The sequence below is a fragment of the Ambystoma mexicanum genome, chromosome 1p (assembly GCF_040938575.1).
Source record: "Ambystoma mexicanum isolate Mex_15411 chromosome 1p, UKY_AmexF1_1, whole genome shotgun sequence".
Classification (NCBI taxonomy): domain Eukaryota; kingdom Metazoa; phylum Chordata; class Amphibia; order Caudata; family Ambystomatidae; genus Ambystoma; species Ambystoma mexicanum.
This window is the reverse complement of record NC_090921.1, coordinates 103,543,592-103,564,498: the sequence shown is the minus strand read 5'-3', so window position 1 is coordinate 103,564,498 and position 20,907 is coordinate 103,543,592.

Genomic DNA, 20,907 nt, shown 5'->3' with positions numbered 1-20,907 from the left:
TCTCCAAGCAGAGAGTGGGGGGTAGATCTTTCTCTTCGGCAGGGGCCTCCCCTACCTGCCCCTTTCAGACTTTTGCCGGATCGCCTTAAGTTCCAGAAAGTTCTCACGACCTTCCTTTTCTCCTCCTCCTTCCCTCTCCCCCTTCCTTGCTAATGGCCCTCTGCTGATAAGACTGGCTGCCTGGTCACTTCTGAGTCATACAGGGAGTAGCCCCTCCCTCGGCTGGTCTGCCTCAACACCCTCCCATATCAGCACTTGTCTGTGGGCACTCTTCCCTGATTAGACTATTGAGTCTGGTCCACCCCCCTTCGCACTACTCTCCCTCTCCCATCGCAATTGCCCTCCAGGCCTCACATAGCACTTGCCTTCCAGGCTCCCCAAGCACTTACCCAGCACCTGTGGTCCCTTCACTCTTGCATTCCACTGGCCACTTCCTTTGCTGCACTTGCAGGATCCAAATGTCACAAAGCCTAGTAGGACTGTTGATTGTTGTTTTTATCCTCCTCTGTTACCCTTCCCCTTTAGTCTTATGGTGCCTGGAAACACATTCTACTGTATAGGCGCCTTACAGGTGTTCAATAATTAATAAATAGATAAATGTTTGACAGAGGTTGAGTGGCTTATCAAAGCCACACACCCAGCCCAATCGGTTCAATGGATAGCACCTGACCTATGGGCCACCACAGTGCTATCAGCAACATCATTCTGCCATTAGAGCCATTGAACCTGACCTGTACCGTACCAGGCCTAGCAAGCAGGGAGACCGGCACGGTACGAGTCAAACATGTCCCTATAAATCAAAGCTTGGATGCTTTGTTCCTATTCTTCGGCCTATGCCAAGGCAACCACGGGTTAGACGATGTGCACCAGGACATGAAGGGACACCCAGGGTGGTAACCAACCGCTGTCTTGCTCTGTCACTGCTGTCATCGTCATTTTGTGTAGTGTTTCTTGAAGAGGAGGGTCTTTCGTTCCTTCCTGGAGGACAGGAGGGATTGAGCTCACCTGATGTTTGAAGGTATGATGTTCCATACCTGTCCTTACCCTCTGCTTCCACCCAGGGCCCTTACCCTCTGTACCCTGCTCCCCCGCTGACCCCACACCGTGTTCAAAGCAATGCCCCAATCTGATGCACATTATGCCCAACCCTTTCTCTCTCCTCTACACCCTGCTCCTTGACTTACAAAGAGGCTGGGCAGAACCATGTGCACATCACCAGGCCAGACTCCTATCGGCCAAGATACCGCAGATCCTCCACGGGCCTCTCCTTTCCATTGAATGGAGCTGCCATCTCGTCAATTTCAGGGCTTGCGCCCTGGTAAGTGTGTTTGAGTGCAAACCGAAGCAGAGTTGGCTGCCTGCAATCCATGCGTTGTCTTTACTGTTTGGCCTTTGTTGGTTCCCTTTCTCGACCATCTCCCCTCTCCACCCTTTCTCCTGCCTCACTCCAGCCTAGAAGTGGTCATGTGACCAGACGCCCCCTCAAATCAGAATTACACAGGCCGCGTGCCCAGCTAGGCAGGCATTCCCAAAGGGCAAGGGCGATGCCAGTTTGCCGCTTCCTGTGGTGCTAAGACTTGCTTCTGTCACAATGTATAGCTCAGGGTCCTAGACTTCTTGTGCCTCCTAGTATCACGTCATTAACTGATAATTGCCTCACTGTATTAATCGTTCACCCTAGATAGATTATTTCCAACTGTATTAATAGTTTCCTCTATATCATGTAAAACTGTCCACCCTAAATTGGTTTTCTCACCACTGTATTTTCCTCCCAAGCATCCTAGGTTAATTGTTTCCCCCCATTACATTTTGCTGCCTGACATCCTACATCAATCGTTTGACTAAGACTAATTGTTGCCCCACTTTATTAATTGTTTGCCCTACAGCAATTGTATCCATCAATATTGTTTGCCATAGAACAACTGTTGCCACACTGTGTCGCCCCATTGTGTTTTCCTCCCTGGCATCCCAGTTTCATTGTTTGCCCTAGATTAATTTGTTGACTGCTGTGTTAGTTTTGCGCATGCCATTCATTATTGCCCACTGTAGTTTTTGCTCCCTCCCTGGCATTGTAGATCCATTTTCTGCTCTGGAGTCATTGTTTGCTCGCTGCATTGTTTACACTCGTTTAACTGTTGCCTTGTGTATTTTGCCCCCTTTGTTTAATTGTTTGCCTGCAATTGACTATTACATAGTCAGTTTCACAGCTGCATTATCAGATACATTGTTGTAACTAGTTAGTAACTCGTTTCGCCAGCTACACAAAAGCGTTACATAGCTAGGTTAATTCCTACATATAGATATTGATTTCGCATATCCAGTCTAATGATTGCATTTGTTGGTAATTTGTTGCAGAGTTTAATGAATTATAAATTGATTTGTGGCATAGCTGCTTCTACTTGATGTGCAACCCGTGTAATTGCTGCATAGCTGCATTCATTGCACATCTACATCTTTGGCTGCATAGCTGGACCGGCTGGTGCCCAACTATGCCTCACCCTCCGGTTGCGTAGAAGAAAAGCTTCACCTCTACAGGGTTTGTTTCAAAGCCACAGCTTAGTTACATAGCCAGATTAAGTTGGTTTTCACCTCTGGGTTAATTGTATAATAGATATGTTAATGTGTTGCATAACCAGTTTAATTGTTGCATAATATTAATTTTCTTTTCTACGTTGGTCGTCACATGATTATTCTGTGGCATAGGTTTGATATGATATGATATGCCGTTTATAACGCTCCTATACACAAGTGTTTCAAGGCTCGACGAAGGCAAGAGAGGGGGAACAAGGGGAGGACAGAAACAACGATCTTACTAAGGCAGGTGTCATTCAGATTGCTCTAGGTAGACAGATTTTATAACTAAATCTATTTGATTAATATCTAGAATAATTACTGCCTTACTAGATATATTGCTTCATGGACTCTTCTAATGGCCACTCCCCGCGTCACGCTGCCATGCTTCGCTCCCTCCTAACTCTGTGAACACACAATCCCCCTACACGGCTACCTCTGACCTATCAGTTACCACATCAACATTAATTGAGCTATTATGAAGCTTGCCTCATTAGCTCTAGCCCGCCAGCCCCCACCAGCAGCTAAGCCCAGACCCAGAGTGCTGCAATCTATCAGACCATGGGCTCGCCCCCGCTCAGGGGTGGGCTGGGAATCAAAAGATGCACTGGAAATAATTTTAAAGTAGTCCCCTGTTACATATATTTTCAGCATGCCAAACCTTTTCCAATGGGAACATTTGGAAATACCATACAAAAGAGGCCCAGGGGGCAGAGGCCTACCAGGACATTTCCAGAGTTCCCTATAGGTCAGTCCAGCCCCTGCTCAGGGCGCAGAGGCCTACCAGGAAATACCAGAGTTCCCTATAGGCCAGTCCACCCCTGCTCAGGGTGCAGAGGCCTACCAGGACATTTCCAGAGTTCCCTATAGGTCAGTCCAGCTCCTGCTCAGGGCGCAGAGGCCTACCAGGAAATACCAGAGTTCCCTATAGGCCAGTCCACCCCCTGCTCAGGGTGCAGAGGCCTACCAGGACATTTCCAGAGTTCCCTATAGGCCAGTCCACCACCTGCTCAGGGTGCAGAGGCCTACCAGGACATTTCCAGAGTTCCCTATAGGCCAGTCCAGCCCGGCCCCATTGTTTATATATATATTCACAAGTGTCACTACCAAACACATAGAACCAGCCCGACACTCAGGGAACAGGTATTTATGAACTGCACCCATCAACCCCACAGGCTTTCGCATCTGCCTAACCCCTCATGCCCCATCCCATCAACACACCCTACTTATTTTCTTACAGGACCAACCACAGCAGGACCACTGAAAATGGCAGAACGGCCCTACACAAGACCACTCGATTTATTTACAAAATGTTATGAAACCTTGGTCTTCCTGAACCCAGTGGTGTGAGGGAAGATACTTCCAAACAGCCACCGCTAGGGGGCTCAGTGACTTCCTCCTGCTTCTCTTGCACCGCGTCTTACACTTACACAGCTCAGGCCTAACTCTGGAGAGACTTTAGTGCTGTGCCCTTCACACACCCCAAATGCCCCTGCTGTCTCCGCCGGGTACAGCTTTCAGTCCAAAACAGCCTATACTGCTCAAGTCAGGACGCGGTCTCTTGGCACAAGACTGACCCACATGATGTACAAAGAAGGCGGTCCCTTTGATAAACCTCAGCCATGCACAGACTCACTGTGCAGAGTCTGGTGGTCAGGATAATAAAGGGGCGGCACCCACTTTGAAAGAGGGTGTGGCAAAATTGTGCTGGGCATGGCAAAGGAGAGGGATTGGGGCGTGGCCACCACGAGCCCACATGCATTGTCAGCTGGCTCTGAAATGACCAATGGGAAAGCACCAAAGTTACTGGCTGCTTTGCATAAAATAAAAGGGCTGTTTCGGGAAAACAAGATTAAACAGAACAAATTAAACATGAAATATTCATCACTGGGATGCAAACCGGCAGCCTCCTTCTCAGTGTGTAATGCACGCAGGCCTTCCTACTAATTTCTATTATAATAACACCCTAACAGTACAATAAAACCAGGCGACATATTTTACCATCTGGACAGCTACAGCCTTTGTGGGACATGTGGTGGCTGGCCTCCCGGCATGTATTTGTGTCAGTCTATTTCTCATGCCCTCCTACCTCGAGTCACCCATGCTCAGTGGTCTAAGTGTACGTAAAGAAGTAGTGGAACTATGTTCCCCAGCCCCCACTGCCACGCCCCCTCCCACGTGCAATCCAAACCCCCAAACAAACAAACCTGTTGTTTAAGGGAATGTTCTGTGCAGTGCACTGAAGTGCAAGTTTCCACTTCTTTATTTTAAAACAAAAACATTTCGGAACGGTGTCTTTAAAAAAAAAATGTATAGGAATGGTGAAATGTAATTTAAAAAAGTAAACGAACACCGCTCCTGCCCGCTTCGACCACTGCCCATGTTCAGGTGTCAGGAGCTTACTCCATGAGGGGTCGGAGGAGCCCCGGCAGCTCCTTGGCTCAAGGGCATTTTCTGGAGGTATAGTACGATTTTACAGAGAAAAAATGGTTGCAATGACCAAAAGTTCTAAAAATGCTACCACCAAAGGTTCGAACACCAAAAGTTCAAAAGTTCGAACCTTTGGTGGTAGCACTGTAAGAAAAAAAAAACGGGGGCTGCAGGGGTGTCCCCCGCATCGCCCAGCTCAATATACTTTATGGTATAGTGAGCAGGGGTCACGGGGGATACCCCCACAGCCTTCCGTTAAAAAAAGGAAAGAAAAGAAAAGGACCCTGTGGCGCCGGGTCCCGATCACGGAAGTGAAAGGGAACTGGCGCTGCAGGAACCCAGCATGAAGATGAAGGTAAGTGGGGTTTGTTTATGTTGGGGGTGTGCTGAGGGTGTGGGTGGGAGGGTGCTATGGGTGTGTTGTGTGTGTGGGTGTGAGTATGTATGTGTGTTTGCATGAGAAAGGTGCAAACGTTTGGTAGTTTGCACCTTTCTCATGCGAACGTTTGGGCCGCGGTAGTTTCAGCCGCGGGCAAATCACTTAGATTCTTTTCTGGAGGCTGTCCGGCCGATTTGTTGAGGTCATGGAGAAGATGCATTGGACAATCCTGAGGGAACCAGTAGTATGGGCTAAGCAACGGAAGTAGCGGCATTGCTAGGGGGTTTAAGGGGGTTATAGCCCCTGGTCTTTTGGTTGCAGCCCCGGATAGAATCTCAGGAGCTACAACCAAAAGGCTAGCTAGCCCCCAGGCCCGACAGTTCCGACATTAGTGTAGCCCCAAGTCTTTTCCAGACCTAGCAACACCACTGGATGGAAGACTCATCCACGGTCGTATCTATGGAAGAGGAACTGAAGGGCGACTGATCAAATAAAGGTCCTGGCTTCAATCCCCATGTGGTCATGAAGATGGGCTTGCAAAAGAGATGGGTGCGGTGCGGCTTGGGTGGTAGAGACCTGCCACATAATGGTGCATTCTCGGTGAAGGCTACAAGGTAGGCTCGGTCTCACCTACAGGGCCATAGGGAAATGCGCCTAGAAACACTTGTGTAGAGGCGCGTTATTAATGCCATATCATATCATATCATGCCAGAATTGCCTCCTCAACATGCTAGTGTGGGCCAGTTATTTCTGGTCAAAATAGCCAAGTATTTTGGGGCCGAAGTGGGCCACTTTAATTAGTTACCTCACTAGCGACAGGTAGCTTGGAACAGTGCTCCTGAACACATATCCTTTAAAATTAAGAATTTGCAACACATTTGAACAAATAACTCCCTCGTGGGTACTACTCAAAGATCCTTTCATAAAAGGAATTCATTGCGATTTGCAACGTTGGGCCACTTTTTCATTGTGCCCGAGCCGATTTCATGCCCCAGTCCGACCCCGAAGCAAGGGCTCTGTTCATGGCGAATTCAGCCATTATGCCCAAAGTGTGGCAGCTGCAGCCTGCCCTAAGTGACTCGCCAAAGCCCAAAGGGTATCACTTCAGGTTGAGCTATTGATTTCATTGACAGGGAGAGGACATCCCCCCGAAGCTTTCGTGGAGCTATGGAGAAAGTATACAACATTGATTTGGTCAACTGAAGGCATATTAAACAGACTAAAACAGGCTATAACATTGTTTTAAAAAACTATGTAAACAGAAGGATAAACTCCAAGTTTCTAATACGGGCCATAAGTTAGAGCAGAAATCCAACGTGCAAGGACACACAAAAGATCTATCTCAGGGAAGAAAGCAGGGAACGCACTATTGCTAGGAAAGCCCAGTCAGAGGCGGCCTAGAACTCAGGCCGGTGCGACCAGCGTAATGGCGATTGTCGGAAGCAAGGCAGCCAAGACTGGCAAGTTCCTCCCATTCAAACAGGTTAAAGGATGGAGCACACCCAAGGTGCAGGTATCGGAGCAGATCAAATGGCAGACCGAGTTTTTTGCTTTAGTTCCTGGTTGGAAGTGACTTTGGGCCGGCATTGCCACTGCAGAGAAACCCCTCAATGCTCACACCTGAAAAAATACAACCCACTAGGGAAATAATCCCAGCTCACCTCTTGCAAGGAGAACAAGTTTGGTTTACACAACTAGTAAATACGTGCCAGCAAAAGACTCTGCTGCCACAGAGCACTCTGCCAAAAACAACACTTTAAAAAGGCACACCGCGTCATCAGTGACGTAACTTACTAGTCCGAATGACTGGTTGGCGCTAACCTATACATAGGTCCCCTTCTCCAGAAGAGATGCCAGGCCATTGGTCTCAGCCTTTTCTGTCCATCTTCTTCTTCCACGTAGGCTCCCCCTGGTGCTTCATCGGGCACGAAGCTGCAGTTAATGAGCAATTAAGAGCAGAAATCAATGCATTCTCTATCTCCACTATAACATGCACCTGGTACTGCAGACATGGGCTGGAGGATACTTTCGAGGTCACTATGATTTGAGTCCCTGGCTTGATCTCAGACACGTCAGCTCCCTTCCAAGGTTCCCGCCCTGGTTTTTAGGTGTGTTTCTTTGCTCCTCCCGGCACCTCACTGCACAAATCACATGACCCAGTGGAGGGGGCAGCCGTTCCTGCTTTCAGATCTTTTCTGATCGATTGGTGATCTATCAACTTTATGGTCGATGGTCTGGGACTGGCTAATACCTTGGAATGCGGGGGTCTTGGAACAGGGGCATCTGATCACTATATCCTAACCCTGGGACTTGGGAAGGTCAGAGGCCCATGCCCTGCTTGTCGTGGAATAACTTTTTGCAGAGAGCTCTTAGCCACCTCATGGCTTGCCAGGCACATTCCTCCTGAGATGCAAATCCTGGCAGTATGAGATAGTGAACGGTTTATGAATCTCTGTGTCTCCAGAGTTTCTTACCACTGCTCATGTTCCAAGCCATTCCTGCATGTACACACATCATTTTACGTTCGAGGCCTGGGCCTATTGCCCTTGCTGCAGCTCAGCATTTAGGCCTCGATTTCAATATGCTGCTATTTCTACGATGGCGTTTCACTCCAGTACACCCTTTATCCCCTTATGCACTAGCTCACTCTTGGCACAGCTCTTAACACTGCCCCCACCCCCTCTTATGGCCAACCCAAGCATCTACAGCCTATTCTGAGGCCTCTGCCTCACCCTAAACCTCTTGGGAATATGCTACGATCGCCCCCGCTTCTCAACATTCACCCCTTTTGTTAATCCCACATTAACAAATTCCCAAGCAAGTCTCTCCTTTTTCTCCTTCTCTATTTTCTCCCTTTCCAACCTTTCAGTCTCCAAATATGACGGTGACCCTTCTTTTGGTACCCATGCTCGACACACAGGGCCTCATTACACGTTAGGCGGTAGGGGGTTAACGGGGCCGGTAGAGCTGCCGGCCCATTAACCCACTACCACCTCATTACGAGCTCTCCTCGTGGGACCCGCTAAGGACGCCTGGTAGAATCATGTTGTGAGGGTGGGGGGAAGAATTGTAAATAGGGTGGCGGGTGGTTTTCCATTGTCGCAAAATGTGGTCTATCGGTGGTGATCGCCACGTGAGTCGTAGTAGGGAATGGAGTGGAGGTAGTCCCTTCTAGTGTTGATGAGCATATTGGGTGGGGCGACAGGTGCCCACCTGTTGGACGGAGTGCTGCACTGATTGGTCCAGATAGCGAACACATGTATGGGGGTGTGGTATTCCTGTAAGTCAGCGTTTGAGTTCAATGAGTAGATGAGGATTCCTATTAATTGAGTGTTTTAGCTCGGTGAATAGATGATGTATTCCCGCAGGAGGTAGCTAGAGTGTCTCTCAGATTGCGGAAGATAGTTGGCTGGTTTAGTTCCCCTGATGAGGGAGTGTATCACACGCGAGACGACGCAGCGTGTGCAGCACAATTATATTGAAAAGGGTGAATAATGGACACTCCACTCAAGGCATAGTGCGACGACAGCTGTGGGGATTGTGGGGATCGTTCATGTGGAAATTGGCGCACATTGTCTGTTCAAACTGGGTATATGTAATACTTTGGGTTAGCTGGTGATGTCACCCATAAGGCTCGCATAGGATATTGCATTTTTATTTATGGAGATTGGAGCCGCGGCCCACGGCTAGGGTGGGGTGCAGGTGAGCAGGTGGCCACGCACGGAGAACGGTGGCACGTCATCGAGGGGGGTGTGCCGAGCAGCGGTGCTTCCCGTGTGGGTGGGACGTTATGAACATACGCAGCACAGGCTGTGAGGAGTAGAAGAGGAAGGAGGAGCTTGAATAACAATGAGGGTGCGCCGGACAGCGGCAACCCCGAGAGGGCGGGCGGCCCAAGAGCACGCCGCGCAGGGTGTGAGGTCGCAGGGGACTTTGCACGCCACGGGTCAAACGGGACCCTAGAAAATAGAAAGGGGTTGTCGGAAGATGGCAGCCCAGTGTCAGAAAGTAAAAGAAATGGGTGTTGAAGCAATTAAGAGAATTGAACGCATATTTTTCTCCCAACTGACAGCGGAAAATCAAAGTCCCCAACCAGGGGCCAGGTAACGGTGGTATATATCTAAAGATTTCGTCATAGGGACGCATTCTGGGTACCACACGTTAACAACACCTCTACAGTACATCTGTGCAACACTGCCACCATACCGAGAAAAGATAGTAAAGTTGAGCATAAAATGGTCTAAATGGACAGACCAAAAAATAAGGATAGCATGGCCACCTAATGGTAGCTTCAGCAATGAGACTCAACATTCATTGTTAGCCTCCTTACACAACACATACAAGGGAAAAAAGGTGACAAACCATTTAGAGATTTTTCAGCTTTGGAGGATGTTTGAGGGATAGGGCCCCAGGATGATGAGCATGCAAGAAATAAAGAAAGAAGAGGAGAGCGACGGAGACGGAGATGCACTGCCTTAGGCCCCTCCCCAGCGGTGCCACAGACACCGCTAAGGGGAGTGAGGAAGAGAGTGACGGATTATACCCACTAAGAGAATTAAAGGAGGCAGCCAAACCCTGTGAGTTGACAGCAGCAGAAGGATACTCGAACCCCACATATAACCCACCACCATGTGCTCCGCAGGAGCAGTACTAGAAAGCATTTGCAAAAGGGGACACGGTAAGCATGGACGGGACACAGGCGACTGGTGATGCCATAAAGAAAACACAGTTTGAAATAGCAGGTATAGAGCCAGATCAATAGATAGCAGCACAGGTGTCAAGGAGTTCCCCCCTTCTACCTGGGTCCGATGTTTGCCGGTGACTTCGATCGCTGACTTCTTGCGAACGCTCCTGGTCTTGAACAGCGCTGCTCGAGATTCGTCTGGTTACAGGTTGCGTTTAGTTCCGGGATCACGGAGTCCAGGAATCCGGGAGACTGGAAAAGGCTAGAAAGGCTCGGAACCAGGAAAGGGGAAAGGAAAAGGAATGGGTAATAGCACTGGGACAAGGGAAACAATACCGCGAGCTACGAACACACGTCTGGGCTACTCTGCAATAGCATTGAGCCGCGCAGAGCCGCGGAAGGCATGGTCTATAAATAGACCACGCCGCGTTCAGCGCATGGAGCGAGCAAGGGCTTCAGCTCTGGACGGCCATGTTGGAAGTAGTACGGAATGCAAGCCCCGTTGAGACAAGGACCAGGAGGTCCAAAAGGGGCGTGATCTGAAGTTCATGACAACAGGTGCTGTTAAAACTACAGGGAGCGGTCACGGGGAAGGAAGAAGAGGTAATGCAGGCAATAGATAGAACGGAAATAGGAAGCACGCAGAAGGAGGGTGAGGTAAATAACAGGGAATAAGGGAATTCCACGAAAGTGGAAGCAGCCGAGCTGGAGGAAAAAATAGCTGAATTAAAGAAAACACAAAGTATACTCACTAAGAAGCTTGAGCTAAAGGAACTGGAGAGACAGGTGCAACTGGAGAGCGAAAAAGGAATGAGGATGGAACTGGAGCAGCAAGGGGAAGAAGAAAGGAAGAGGGAGGAGGCACACGCATGGGGTATAACAGAGAGGGCAGCACGCATGGAACAACTGGAGAATAGGAGAAGAGAAGAAGAAAGGGAAGAGATTGACCAGGAAATTACACTTTGGTAGAAAAAAAGTACGAAGAGGGCAGGATACTAGACAGTCTACTAGCCAGGGGTTGTGGAGAGGTGAGTACAAAGGATAGGGACGCAAGAGCGCTGAGCGAGGTAAATGATGCCATAATGAAGGAATTCTGCAGTGCCAGAGAGGTGAAGGATGAACGGCTAGGGTAACGAGCGCAAAGGGAAAATGACACAACTGTGAGTAGTACGTTGAATACACCCAATAGCGAATTGGCAACAGCACCTCAGGAAAGGGCAGACACTGTGGATGCAGGTAAGTGCGTAGACATTAATTTAGAAATGGTACCTGTTCGATACCACCGCCCAGGTACAAAACGCACATTCTCTGGGAGTTCTGTAGTGATGAAGATGAAGAGGAATCATGCAGAGGGCAGAGCGATGAAAACGGCAAAGGGCTTAGCAAACGTTACATTACGCACACATGCTCAGGGTCATCATGGGAATGTAGAACACGAGAAGAGACAACAGCTGGACAGGGAGGGACAAGGAGGGACAAGCACACAGATAGAGGAGACACAATAAACCATAACCCGGTCCTCCACACACACACCATATGTCAACAGGCTCACGGACCTCCCCGGGTGCAGGAGGGAAGGTTCGGCAATAGCACATAACAAGGGCCACTCAAATCAACGCAGGGAACACAGAGGAACGGGGGGCACGCAACACGCATGCAATCTCATCGACATATTTGAAGTTTTGTCCGACACGGAGGACGATACACAAGACATACAAACAAAACAATATAAACGCACACCAGAGGAAATGGCAGAATACACGCATATGCCATTATTAGAAAAAGGGGGGGGCAAGGCCACAATATTTACCATGGAAGCATGCAGACAAGCAGAACATTAAATGCAGGCTACCCTCCCTAAGCGGAGGGGCAGGGAAATGGATATACAAAACGGAAACATTGACAGCAGGGCACAGACTAGCAGTTGGTGACGTCAAGGGGCTCTTGATCTCCATTTTGGGTGACGCTGCAGATGACATCTGGAAGAGGGCAGGGTTTCCTGGGGTGATGATCAGCGCCACATCACACAACGGTCGCCATTTGCAAATTGTAGACACGCAGTATGGCAGGCATTGAGGGTACACTACCCTGACACATCAGACATAGGGGCAATAACGTCCCGCAAAATGTGTGACAGTGAGGACCCTGTTAGTTACATCCAAGCTCTACTAAACTGTATGTAGAGCACGCCCTCTTTGCAATCTTGCATAAACCAAAAAGCACACTCGCTTGCCCTTCAAAAAGTGAAGAAATGCTTTTTCCTCCTCCGGACAGCAAGAAGAATTCTACCTTTCCTCTCCTTCACGCACAAAACACTCACTATCGTCGCCCTTATCATGTCTAAAATAGACTATGCAAACAGCCTCTACCTCGGAATACCTGAATACATACTGAAGAAACTGCAACGGATCCAAAATGCAGCAGCAAGACTACTCCTCAAACTATCCAGAAGAGATCGCATCACTCCTGCCCTAAAAACCCTACACTGGCTCCCAGTTAAACATCGCATCACCTTCAAAACAATGTGCATAACGCACAGGGCAATCTGCGGACAAGGAGCAGAATTCCTACAAGAGAAAATAACAGTCTACAAACCAACGAGACCCCTCCGCTCGAGCAACGAGATCCGCCTGGAACTCAAACCATACCTCAAGAAAAAAGTTGGAGGCACCTCCTTCTACCACTTAGCCGCAAAAACCTGGAACAACATCCCAAAGGAAATAAGAAACACTGAAGATCACCTAAAATTCAGGAAATCACAAAAAACCTGCCTCTACAACACTGCAGAATAAACCGGAAAAAGGTAACTGGTAGAAAGGATAACTAAACCGGAAAGACACGGCCATCCCTGACCGGGTAGAGTAAAGCCCACGGCAGCTGGACGGGTGACATCGGATAGAGAGGAACACAGGCGGCACGCACAGAGACTGAGTCAACTAACCCAGACAATCCCACCAACACTCTCGCCCGCCCCGTAACTTAACTACCGCCAGGTACCACGTTGGTGTGGAATTATCGAGACATTGGCAATCTACCCACTACCAGAGAGGTTGTCATTAGCAGATGCACTGGCCACTAGAGCATAAATGGAGGATAAGGGGAGCCATGAGAGAGCATGTTAAACGCGGGGACTAGAGGAGTATGGAACCTGTATGCCAGTCAGACCCAGGTCAGGACAGAGCCGCAACAGGGGAGACTATGCAAGCCGAGCGCTTCAATTCCGGATAGAGATGCAAACTAACCAACACTACTAACAATTTCCCTTTCTGCATACACCTCTCAAATTCCAAACCAAACACAACCAAAACCTACAGCACAACAAACCGCACAAACTTCACTACTTTGCAACAACAAAACAAAAACACACATAGCCTTGCACAACAGTACATGACGACTACCGGCCGCAAACACCCCAGGCCCAGCCAACGGACCCACCGGGCTGAGGCCACCAACAGCACATCACTGCTCTCTTGCACTTTTCCTGCTTCCTCCCACTAACTCAACCTCCCCTCCTCTTTCAGAGCCGCCAGAGCGCCAAGGGACCAGTACGGTGGTGATAGTGCGCGGTACAAATGTCCTTTAACATTAACATTAACATAACTCACTACCCAGAGAGCAACAGGATATGAGATCATACTGTCGAGACCCGAATGAAAAATAGTGAAATGCAATAATGTTAACCCAGCACAGTTCTTATCAGAGGAGGTGACAGAGGGCGAATATGCACACAATTGTACATATGCCATTGAGTACTATTCCTCTACCCGGAAGGTAGAGGAAGACGCCCTAGAGGGAGGTGATGTTCTGTACATTGATGGGTCCTCGACCATTGATCAAAGTGATGACATAAGAAGAACAGGTGCAGCTGTAGTGCGGTTAAGAAAGGACTGGACAAGTGAGCCAGTGAAATGTGTCAAATTACCCCAACAATATTCAGCACAGGCAGCAGAATTGGTAGCCCTCATATTGGCCCTAACAGTAACAGGAAAAGAGTAACAATATATTCTTACAGTGCCTATGTCACATCTACAGTACACTCAGGATTGATACAGCTTCTCAGAAGGAGATTTAGGAGAGCAGATGGTACCCCAGTACAACAAGCTCTCCTCCTGGGTGAACTGAAAGAAGTAATAACATACCCACATGAGCTAGTGCTGGTGAAATGTCAGGCACACACAAATGGGGAAGATCCAATATCTAGAGGAAATGAGGCAGCAGATTCCCATGCAAAACATGCTGCATATTTTGGTGAGATGTGGGACCTCCAAGAAAAACAAAAAGAAAGGGGGAGGGCAAGGCAGATGATAATGAAAGAAGGCTACACACACCTCTCTGAATCACAGATTATGGAACTGCAGGTGGCAGCCCTGATGGCAGAGAAAGAATTGTGGGTAAAAAGAGGATGTACAATGCCTCCAGCAGATGCATTATGGAGACAAAATAACACAGGAAAAATAGTTCAAGAGAAGTGGCGCTTGGAAACGTGGGAGCCGTGGGACAAAACACTAGCCATATTTGATCACATACTGATACAAAGGCTCCCAGAACCCGTGCAGAGACAATTGAAAAAGTTGGTGGGGATGGAAGCAAAGGCATGGGCCGAGACACTATTAACAATAGTACACCATTGTAGATTATAGCAAGAAAAGGTGAAGAAGAAGGAGGAGGACAGGAAGGCAGATGAGGCAAAATTGGTTCAGAGAAAACTGTTGAAAAATGCCCTAGAGGGAGCGCTCATAACCAGCCCCGCCCCGCCAGTACAACTGTCCCAACAACAACAACAAACAATACAGCAACAGCCAGTACCAACAATAACCCAATAACTCCCACCCCCGCCTCCGTACACAACACAACAACAATATGCACAACCTATAGGGGGAGGATACACGACAATGGGCAATGGCTACATGAACAACTACAGAGGGAGAGAAGGTTATAACAGTGGGAGGGGGTTTGGACCATCAGCACACCAGCCGGGGGGTGGGTTTTGAGGATATTCTCAATATGGACAGCAAGGATATTTGGATAGCACAGGGGGATTTCCATGGCAAGCACGGGAGCCGCCCACTTTCTGGACATGTGGGTTGGTAGGACATGTAGCACACACATGCAGGGCAAGGCCGGCACAACCAGGATGGGGTGAACAGGGACAACTGGGCTACCAAGGGGGACCAAACCACTACTACCAACAAGAAGCACAACAGACGGGTCAGAGGCAGATGGGACAGCAACACACCATGCAACAACCACAGCAGCAGCATCAACAGCAAGTGATGCTCAATACGCAGCAAATATCACACCTACCCACCCAACAACAGGAACAACAGCAAATTATAGCGATACAACAACACCATGTCCACACAGTGCAGAAACTAACACAATTGCAAGACAGCACACAACAACCCATGGACACTACAGTACCAATAAAACATATGGGGGGAGTAGCGATCCTGAGGCATAAACCCTACACGGGCAGCGGACAAACATTATACCCCCAATAGGACAGCCACAGACTTCCTTGTTGTGTCCCATCCTTTCGGTAACATCTAACCCTGCGGAGGAACCACGTATAAAGGTGGCGATAGGTGACAAAACATTCTCTTTCCTAGTTGACACAGGAGCAACCAGATCCTGCATCATGGAGGGGAAGTTCAAATTGTCAGGCGATGCCATGCACACTCAGGGATTTTCTGGGGCTCGAGGGGTGGTCCCTTTTACTAACAACAGCTACTTATCGGTTGGTGATCACGACCTATCTCTGCCCTTGTTATACTCAAAACAAGCACCAGTCAATATACTCTGGCGTGACATCATGAGTAGACTGAACATGACCATCTCCTTCACTGACAAAGGCATAGTGTGTTCCACACCAGGCATACACATACTCACGGCAAGGCACACACTTCAGGCCTATTGCAGTAAGACAATTGCGAGGGCAGAACCGGTGGACATCGAGATCTTCCAATACGGGATAAAGTGTGGAGAAGACCTGCCGCCTACCTTTTTAGGCCAGAGACACCCGCAGATGAGGAAGAAGGGGCAATAATATCAGTGGACATCGAAGAATAGTAGCTAAATAAGTCTGGCTCTCTGTTAACGCTCAGGATGAGGAAGGGAGGGCATGGAGAGCTGTAAAATAGCACTGGCAGAAAGTTGCACGTTAACGCAAGTGTCAGATAAGGAACTGTTCTCAGATAAAGATGAAGATGGCGAGATGGTGTTCCAGATGAGTGTCTATGTCTGGCTGAAAATAACATACAAGGAGGTAGCTCAGAAAATGGCAATGGCATTAGAGGCACCCCTCCCACACCAAATGATTTTTGCAAAGAAGACCTGGCCGCTGTACCTGCCTCACTATGGCTGACTAGTCCTTATGATGTGGGTTGCATAAAGAGCATTGGCTGACAGGAGAGGAGTTTAATTGCAGCACGAATAAAAGAATCATGGTTCTGTCCTGAATTAAATGCGCACGTTGCAAACTTAATCAGTAACTGCCTTACCTGCCAACAGTTTACGGCCGGTCACACGCTGCAAGTGATCAAAGGTACAATGCCACAGCCTGAAGGACCCTTCCTACATCTATACATCGACTACGTCGATATGATCAACGCATGCCAAGACTACCGATATATGAATTGTGGTAGTGTGCCCCTTCTCAAGGTGGATTGAGGCTGGCCCGTGCTCCCATGCTGATGCACTTTGGGCAGCAAAATTTCTGGTGAGGGAGGTATTCCCGAGGTGGGGGGTGTGCTAAGTTCTGAGATCAGATAATGGCCCACATTTTGCGAATGAACTATTCCAGCACATCACTGCACTGCTTGGGATCAAGCATAAATTTGTCTGTGCATACCACCCACAAGCCAATGGCGTCTGTGAACGCCTCAACGGCCTCTTAAAAGAATCCATTGCAAAAACACAGCAGGCGACAAAGAAGAGTTGGCTTTACTGCCTTCCCCTGTTGCTGTTTGAGTTGCGAAACAAGCCTGGTTCGGACCACCACCTTACCCCCCACGAGATGGCATCTTCCATTAACACCACCTACAAGGGCGATGTACGACTGTGAAGGAACGGAAGAGAAATGTATGATTATGTCACTTCTTTGGTTACTAGTGCCTCCTTTATCTCTCAACCGATCCGACGGACACAGGGCGGGTCAGAGAACGATCAACAGGAAAGAATCACCAACGAGGACCAAACTGGACAGTGGGCAGTAAAAGAAGGAGACACCGTGCTCCTTCAGAACTTTAGGCGTAAATGGAATTCTCCTAGATTTACGGGGCCACACATCATAGAAAAAGTGGCACCCAGGGCTGTCAAACCGATGAATAAGGACGTTTGGTCACATATCCACAACATCAAGCACTAGAAAGCACCGTCCGCGCCCCATCACAGCAGCGACAGGGCCAACACATCAGCAACAGCAACGACAGACAGCGGAAAAGACACATCACAAGCAGTAGATACCCCTAAGGACATAAACATAAACGAGTCACAGCCCACTGCCCACCCTATGATCAGGAGATCACAAACACAAGATGTCCCTACTGCACTATTGATCCAGATCTAAATGTGACCACTGCTCTATTCATACAGCCTTAAAAGTGATGATGATAGAGGAATAATGCAGTAGAAAATAAATTAAATTATCAGAAAAGTTAATAAACAACTGACATTGGTAAGGGTATTGCCAATATGCACAATACTGTGTAAACACGTGCATGCTCTCTTCTCTTTTGTCTCGCACATGCAGGTGTCACGCATTGGACTGGCATATGTAAATATTTTATAAGAAACACATCGATCACTGCCCAGGCTTAAATGTTGCCTCCCATCGACCTCCCAGAAGCATTATCACACCTGTTTGTACACGGCCAACACATTTTAGGCCAGGTGACCACGCGTTTACTACAACGCTTTTATTCAATTCATAGTACGATCAGAGCCACACCTCCATGTGGCCCTACCCGCTCTAAGAGACAGGGCGGTTAGGCAGATGTGGGAAGAGCTTTTTGCATGGGTATTGAACGACTATTTGATCCGCAGGGCTTAAGTAACAAATACTAACAGTAATAAAGTAAAACAATTTTTGAAGAATTTTCAGGTGGGCACTTATATCATCTCGACACAATAGCTGCAGGACGGCAGCATATGTAAGAGTAACATGCCAGTGGTAACAATTGTGATTAAAATGCTGGGGGTATTTCTGACCAATGGGCTGATAACTGCTGCTGTCTGGCAGGGATACTATGCTTTGCATGCACCCGCAACACCCAATACTAACATTTTCCCCACTTCAGCTGCCAGGAGCACTGTGTCAGGTGGTACGAGTAGCATGGGGCAAAAAATAAGAAGAGGTAAACGTAGTGTTTCCCTTGATGTACATGGGGTCAACACATACCTTACAGAGTTTGTACACGTCTCTAACAACATGTGGTACAAACACATGTTCAAAATTGGTAAGGATACGACAAAGGACAACTGTTATTTTTGGTCATTGATCTGTATGCCATGAGCGCCTCCAGAACATTTGTGGCCACAGAAGTACCAGCGTCCACTGCAGAGTGCCTGCTATATCTAGCACTGTTCCAGACACAAGAACAATTCTAAGGCAAAGCGGCAACACTATGGTGGAAATCAAGGTCCACATACCCATACGAAGATAACTTCATCAAAACACTACTTATGTTTGACAATTATTGGCAACTCACTGAAGGACTACAGAACATAACAGACGGGCCAGATAAAGGAGAAACAAAAGAAGTGACACTGTACTACCTGCCATGTAAATGGAGTGCAAGAGAAATAGGAGGTGAACTTGATTGTTGGCAAAGACCACTGATGCTGATCTATGGCAAGGTGCATAGGAAGAACGGCTGGGTAGACTGAGTAGTGGGAAGCAAAATAATGATGTTGGAAAAATCTCTGGTAGTAACGGTGCAAGAGGAAAACGACAAGTGCTACAAGGAGTGGTCAAGGAGTGCTGGACTGCGCACACGGCTGGACAAGGAGGAGGAGCCGATAACAATAATACCCGTTGCGTTCCCTACACTGTGTTACCAGCATGATGAAGAGGTTGATGTAGGACTGAATGACGAATGCAAAAGGATAGTGAAGCTTCCTGAGGGGGGTGCTGGAACAGCAGTACTAATGGACTACTACTGGGCCTGCGGAGCCAAAGCATATCACAGTTTACCACAATCATGGGGTGGAGTGTGTATTCTGGTACACATCAACGTACCCTGTCTGGTAGTACCACAGAAACGCATCAAGATGGAAGACTTCCCCAAAATGGACGAAGGTAACAAAAGAAGAAAAAGGTCTCTGGGACTAATTGGCTGCACAACCCAGGGTGTCGCCCCCACAGAGAAGACACTGACGAGAATAAAAAGGCAAGGAGAACCACTCACAGGAAATTACGCCTGGGGTCTTATGGGAAATGGTAGAGGATATAGAGGACATGGATGGGTGCAAGCCCCTGTACACTGATAGTGACATCCAAAACACAGCCAGTGCCAGGAAACACTGCGGCCCTCGCCCTTGGGCGGGCTGTAAGCACTCACTGCCCGCCCAGCCATGGGATACATAAACCCAACATGTATGCCGCCACCGCACCACCTCCATATACATCCAACACTTAAAATGTCACCGTGGCGTTTCGCTCCAGTCCACCCTATATCCCCATGTGCACTAACTCGCCCTTGATACATCTCTTAATGCCATCCCGCTACCCCCTTAGGGCCAACCCATTAATCTACAGCCTATTCCGAGGCCTGTGCTTAACCCTACACCTTTTGGGAGACTTGGACGATCGCCCCCGCTTCCCAACATCACACCAAGCAGCGTAGTCCCTCAGGCAACCGCTACGGATGCTGATCTCCAGGCAGATGTTCTTTATGTGATGGTTTTGGTTGTTCAGTGTTGCCGACACAAACTTCACCCTGTCTCCTCCTCTTATTCATACTCTATCACTCATGGAGAAATGCGGGACGCACCTTAGAAATGCATACGTTTTACGGAGATGAAGCGTAATACTCCTTAATGGATGCAGAAGACTGGCTGGCTGAAGCTGGCGTACATCATCAATCTTATCAAAAAAGGGTTGCGATTGGGCGGTCACATTCAATGCGCAGAGTCATGATCTAGGCACTAGAGGTAAAGGCGTTGACGCCTGTGCACCGGTCAACATGTTTGTCCCTAATGACTGCTTTCTATCTCTATGGCCCTCATTATGAGTCTTCGGTAACCCACTGGTAGCACCAACGGGTTACCGGCAGACTCACCTTACTATTTCAGCCACCCTATATCCCAGCAATACCGGGATATTACGGGCGGTGGAGGAACAATGAATTCCCATTCCTGTGGAGTCCAAGAGGACTCCACGGGAATCGGGAATCGGATCACTGAAGCGCCGGCACCGTTATTAACGGTCCTTCAGTGAAAGACCTGCCAGTAGGGGCTTGAACTACCAGCAGGTCAGGCCTGTCATTAGTTTGCTGCCCCTACTGGTAGATTTGTAATTTGCAGGTCTGAAAAAGGTGCCAGTAACGTTGTTACCGGCACTCTTTTCTGGACCGGCAAACTTGTAATGAGGGCATACGTGTTTAATCCAAATGTGTGTCGGATGTCTGAGGATAGGGTGGTCCGACGGCCCTTAAGTTGATTCTGGCTGGTGAAGGGAAGGGATTACCCCCCTTCCTGGCATGTGAATGCTGGTGTGCATGGAATTCGATGTCACCTTTCAGAGGTAGGTCAAGGGTGACCCAGAGGTAGGTTTATGAATGCTAGAGACCCTATCATCCCTGAACCCATTCTGGGACTTTTAGTGGATTGAAATCCCAACTCC